This window comes from Lipotes vexillifer, unplaced genomic scaffold, assembly GCF_000442215.2.
Source record: "Lipotes vexillifer unplaced genomic scaffold, Lipotes_vexillifer_v1.1 scaffold946, whole genome shotgun sequence".
NCBI classification, from domain to species: Eukaryota; Metazoa; Chordata; class Mammalia; order Artiodactyla; family Lipotidae; genus Lipotes; species Lipotes vexillifer.
The window spans coordinates 474,501-480,500 of NW_006776646.1; the positions used below are offsets into that span (position 1 = coordinate 474,501).

The following is a 6,000-nucleotide window of genomic DNA, read 5'->3' on the forward strand; positions in this document are numbered from 1 at the left end:
TTGCTCTGGGAATTTCTTTCTACTGGAGGCTTCTCATCAACTTACGAATAAACTTGTTTTCCCTCCTAACTTCAATTATTCCATCTTCTATCAGATATTTCCTTCCCTTTGACAGTACATTTCTGGAAAGAGTTGTCCACACTTGCCTCCACTTCTGCTCTACCTTTTCTACATTTCTACTCTTTCTGCTCATTTCTTCAGCTGCGTTTTTTACCTGAAAATCTGGTCTCCTCTTTATCTCAGAGAAGGTGTGCTTCTTCAGAGGTAGGAGTGAGAAGGGAGGGTGCTTACACCAAATGGCTTTAATCTGTAAACTGGTAGATGAGCATATTGATTTGAGATTGAGGCATCATCTGTAGGGATGATCCTTGAGAAACAGAAAGCTTGGAATTGTGGAAAATATGATGTTAGTAAGATTAAAAAGGGGTGGGGTTTCCCTGGTGGCACAGTGGTTGAGAGTCTGCCTGCCAATGCAGGGGACACGGGTTCGAGCCCTGGTCTGGGAGGATCCCACATGCCGCGGAGCAACTAGGCCCGTGAGCCACAGCTACTGAGCCTGCGCGTCTGGAGCCTGTGCTCCGCAACAAGAGAGGTCGTGATAGTGAGAGGCCCGTGCATCGCGTTGAAGAGGGGCCCCCGCTTGCCGCAACTAGAGAAAGCCCTCGCACAGAAACGAAGACCCAACACAGCCAAAAATAAATAATAAATTTTTTAAAAAGGGGGGGGGTGGAGGCAGGGGATAGATTTGAGGGATTGGGAGACATGGGTGTCATCAATCCACAGACTCAACCTGCTGGCCATGCATCACTTCTTGTAGTGGACACTGGAGAGAAGTAGAGACTCATGTGGTAGTTTGTATTAGTCAGACGTGGCTGCTCAGTCTGGCAGGATGTGAGGAGGAGGAGGCTGGGAGGGAGTTCAAATAAAATCACCACTACCAGCGAACCAAACATTTGGACAAGAGTATAATTCTCAGAAAAGCAATTTGGAAATGTATCAAGAGCATCGATCTTCCTCTTAAGGACCTAGTCCTCAACTCAGTCTCAGGTAGGTATGCTCACTTACTGATTTACCAAGATCAAAGCCATTTGGTGTCCTCACTCCTATTTGGGTCTATACGGATGGAGAATAAAACAAGTCAGTTCAGGGCTTCCCTGGTGGCGCAGTGGTTGAGAGTCCGCCTATCGATGCAGGGGATGCGGGTTCGTGCCCCGGTCCGGGAAGATCCCACATGCCGCGGAGTGGCTGGGCCCATGAGCCATGGCCACTGAGCCTGCGCGTCCGGAGCCTGTGCTCCGCAATGGGAGAGGCCACAACAGTGAGAGGCCCGCATACCCCAAAAAACAAAAAAATACAAGTCAGTTCATGTGAAAGCTTGGAAGGAACAGATTCCGACCACCCAGAGTTGATAAGGAGGCTAAGTAAAGCTAGAAAAGAACCAGAAAAATGGAGAGAGGAAGGCCCGGTGAGGCCAGTGAAAACTTTATTTGGAATATGTATCCGAAAATGGTAATCATCAAACAGGAGAAATGCGAGAGATTTTGTCGTGTTTTGTTTTCATTTTTAATCCCAGAGGTGCTGCAGGATGGCAGGGATTGGAGTAGAGAGGATAAACCATTCAACCCAGGGTCAAAATTGTTGCTCAAAGGATGAGTATTCTGGAAGTAGACGGAACATCATGAACGTTTAAGACTTAGCATCATAAGTGAATTTCAAAAGGACAGGTCAAGAATGTTTGAAAATATCCATGGATCCTGCTTGTAGTGCTGGCAGGGGGGGCGGGGCGGATAGGAAAAGTGACTTCTCATAGAGAAGTATGAGGGTGGCTCAGTTTGAGAAGTCGGAAAACATGTTCCAGAAAACAGAAAATTGTACAGGACTTTTTGTTTCCTATCTGTGCTGGTTCCTCAAGAACAAAGTATAAGGAACCAATAAAATGGGGAATGTAGTTGGAAGGGGCCTAGAAATAGAAAGAGCTGAGTTGAAAAAGGATGCGAATCTGAAAGAGGTGTTGGGCTCAGGCAACTGAGGTTACCTGCAATTCGGGAACTAGGATCTTTGACCTGTAAGAGTATCTCAGAAGGAAGAGGATACATTATGATTTCTGGACAGTTTACAGATCTAATCGCACAAATCATTTCCTCTGATATAAAAACTTATATTTTAAGAAAAAATATTGGCTTTTATAAAATGATATCAAATAAACTAGTTGCACTCTGAAATTACAATGAACCACTGTTTCTTGGCAAATGCATATATGGAATTGAAACTGATAGAACTAGCTTTTACATGGGAATTATTGGAGACTGTTGTATTATCTCATCAAGGGACAGCGGGGTCATTCCACGTATCAAGAAAATATGCTAAAATTGTTCTGTTGAACAGACAGCTCGGTGCACCAGAGGACAAGGAAGAGAGAGTAATGAAGACATAGAGGGCTGATATTTGCAGAAGTGTAAAAGGACTTTGCCAGTATTTGACAGAGGAGAATAAAGTGCTTCACTCACATGTAAAGGGAAAGTGAGCATCACAGAGAATATTTGCAGTTGTACAAGCCTAAGTGTATATACCTCAAATAAGATTTCTGTTGTTATCATTGTTATCGAAACATCAGTGTTGGGAGAAATGGAGTTGTTTGATTAGGTGTACCAGAATAGTGTTGCCTGTGTGCCAACATATATCTTTTCTGATTTCTCAAAATAAAAAGCAGCAAGCACACCATTGGTATCTGGTGATCCAATGAATATTGAAACCAAAGATCCCCAGCACACCCAGATAAAACCAAAACAACTTCGGGAACATATATGAAAATCCCAATTTGAATGCCAATTGTCTGCAAAAGAATGACCAACATCAAATCTGCTGGAACAGAAAAATACACAATAGCTGTAGAATTCTAGACATAATTATCATGGTCATTAGCAAATCAAAGTTAGAAGATTAATCAAAAGAGAGGTATAGGGTTAATGCTAAGATAATAAAACGATGAAAAGCCATAAGCTCCATGAGGGCAAGAGCTATTCTGTTTTACGTACTTTGGTATTTCCTGTGCTCTCACACTTTCTGGCACATAATAGGTGCTCCATAAATAGTTGTAAAATGAATGAGTGTCTGATAAGATGTCATATGAAAAGCAAATGAAGAAATAAAGAAGAAACAAGAGCAATATGCAATGCTATCTGTAGGAAGAAAGACCTCTAGGAGACAAATTTGGAAATTAACATATATTTGAAAATGCATTGCAAATGCCAAAATATAAACACAGATCGATTAGCAGAAGTTAATTACCAGTGGAAAGTAGCACTGGGGGGCCAGAGAGAGGTTAAAGGGAGATTCTTTCTTTTTATTACACTTTTCTATAGGGTTAGTTGTTTTTTGTTTTTTTTTTTTTTTTACCATGAGCATGTATCATTGCTATAATTCAACAAGTTAGTTTTTATTTTTATTTTATGAACAAAAGCGTCCAGGAAGGAGATCTTGAAGAGAATCACAAGGACAGAAAATTGAAGCTCAACATTCAATATTATTGAAGAATGAAAACAGAAGGGACCTCAAGACAAGTCAGGATACACGATCAAGCATGAAATTCTGCAGACTTTACTTGGAAGTATAGCAATTGGTATGCTACCATGTGCCGCTTAGGAGTCGTTCTTGACATGATTTAGGAAGATTTATAGATACTGTTCACAACCTCAAGAGCAGAAAGTGTCCAGACAACAAAGCGCCAAATAGCCCAGGGACAAAGGAGACTTAAATGGCTCGTAATAATAAACCATGAAAGTGAAAAGAGAGGAAATGAAAGGTTATTGAGCAGATATTTGGAGTAAAAGAAAACAGGGACAGAACATAATGGAAGACCTTTTACTGAGCGACTAACCAGAAAGACCAGTGTTTTAGACTGGAACACCATGGAATCAAACTGGGAAAATGGGAACTACCAGGAGATAATAGGGAATCAAGTTTCCTTATAAAAGAGAAAAAACTGCAGCTTTTAACACTCTGCTATAAAATGCTGCTAAATGCCTCTAGTGCCACCTTGCTAATGAATACAGAACTTGGCATTTAAAATCCTGCATCCTCCCTTGAAAATCTGGTCATTTTCATCTCCTGAGACACTCCAGTCCCACCTTTGCTAATTTCCCAGCCCCAGCACAAATTTTCATGAAGGTCTTATTTGAAAGAATTGAAAAACAATTCCTTGACACAGGTTGGCTTCTTTTCTAGGTTGACTTCTTTAGAGCAAGAAATGCTAATGTGAGCGTGTACAGTAAATTTTGACTTTTTGGAGGGAAGAGGCAATTTTTTGGTAATGTTATAAAAACATTTAAGATATTAATGGGAAGAAATACATGATCCATAAATATCAACAAAATAACCAGATTGCAAAAACAAGACTAAAGACAATATTCGAGCAGCTGTCCTATCACCAATAAAACTGCTGAACTTGGTAGTGAGTAATGGAAAAGCATCCATAACACTAAACTTCAGAGTCCCCCAGGAGTAGCGAATGTGTTCACCAACACAACAGCCCTGAATAACGTGGATATAAATTATGTGCATATGTATATTTCAACATAAAAACTGTGCAACTCTGAATTATGCCTTACAAAGATTGATATGTGTTTTTAAATAGAAAAAAAAAATGAAAACTCAGACATCATTTTAGGTCCTTCTGAGTCCCATGATCTCCAGCTCAATCATCTCTCAGCAGCTTCAGCTCTTGGCTGGTCGATCTTCTGATGGGAAGCTTCTGGATCTGCACAGGCAATCCTGTCTAGGGAGACCCAGAAACCAACCTTCTAATTGGTCTGGGCATAAATCCACAGGCAAACTGCAGAGGATTAGGAAGCAATATGTAAGAATATCAGAAGAAGGAAAGCAATTCATCAGCCTAGGATTTCTGAGCACCTTCCACATTCACAACCTGGTTGGCTGTGCTGGTGGGGCCGTGTAGTGAAGGAAATGGCAGTTGTAGTCAGGGCTTGATAAATGTTCGGAGAATGAATGAATGAATGCTAAGACTTAGAAGGAAAAGAGCGAGGAAAACTTCAAAATAAGTATTTAGAAATAGTAAGCATCATAAGTTGCTATAGGTAGAGGTTGGCTTAATTTGGAAAAGAGAAATTATTTTTTGGTAAGTGATAACGTGGAAAAAGCAAATATGCAGAGTTCATGGGTATTTTGAAAAACGTGATGAAACATCAGCGAAAACTTCCATCTTTTAAGTTGTTAAAAGAGGAAATCTTAAAAGTTGTCGTCACAAGAAAAATATTTGTAACTATGTGAGGTGATGGCTATTGACTAAACTTACTGTGGTAATCATTTTACAATATATACATATCAAATTATTATGTTGCACCCCTTAAACTAATATGTTATGTCAATTATATTGCAATAAAAAAAATCCCCAAAAAGCATTTTCTTTTTTCTCTTTTCCACATCAGTAACCTGCATTGCTTTTCAACACAGGCAACTATCTCCCAGCACCTTCTGATACAGCTTCTTTCCTTGCCAGCAGTGAGAATGGAGAAGTGTTATTATAACTAAGTGGTCAAAACAGATTTCAGCTCCCCTATCTCCACTCCCACTTCTCTGTTGGTCATGCTGCATGCCTAGAAGTTTGAAAAATCTTTTGGGTTGTGTACTTAGCAGTGTGTTTTCCCTTTGCAAAGGATGGTTATTCTTCTGTTACTTATGATCCCCCTGACTTTCCCTGGGATACATAGGGAATTCTAATCCTACCTGCTCTTACCGGGGTTTTGCACAGACTTCTTTGGCATAAGGAAAACATAAGGAACAAAGATTAGATTTCTCTGTAAAAAAAAAAAAAAAAAAGACAAAACATATATTAGTATTTTGCCATAGAAACCAAAAGGAAAGTATCTTATGAGAATGTGATGATTTATGCTTTATATTTGAGCCACTATTGTGACGTTTAGATATTTGTCTTTATCCATTAAAAAGTACAGGGACAGTATAACACTTGCTTTCACTTCCTGC

General features: G+C 39.9%; 1 protein-coding gene across 1 annotated transcript in view; it reads left to right on the plus strand.

Annotated features, from left to right (window-relative positions):
• Positions 1 to 6,000, plus strand: part of GUCA1C (guanylate cyclase activator 1C) — a 32,062-nt gene that overhangs the window by 24,893 nt on the left and 1,169 nt on the right.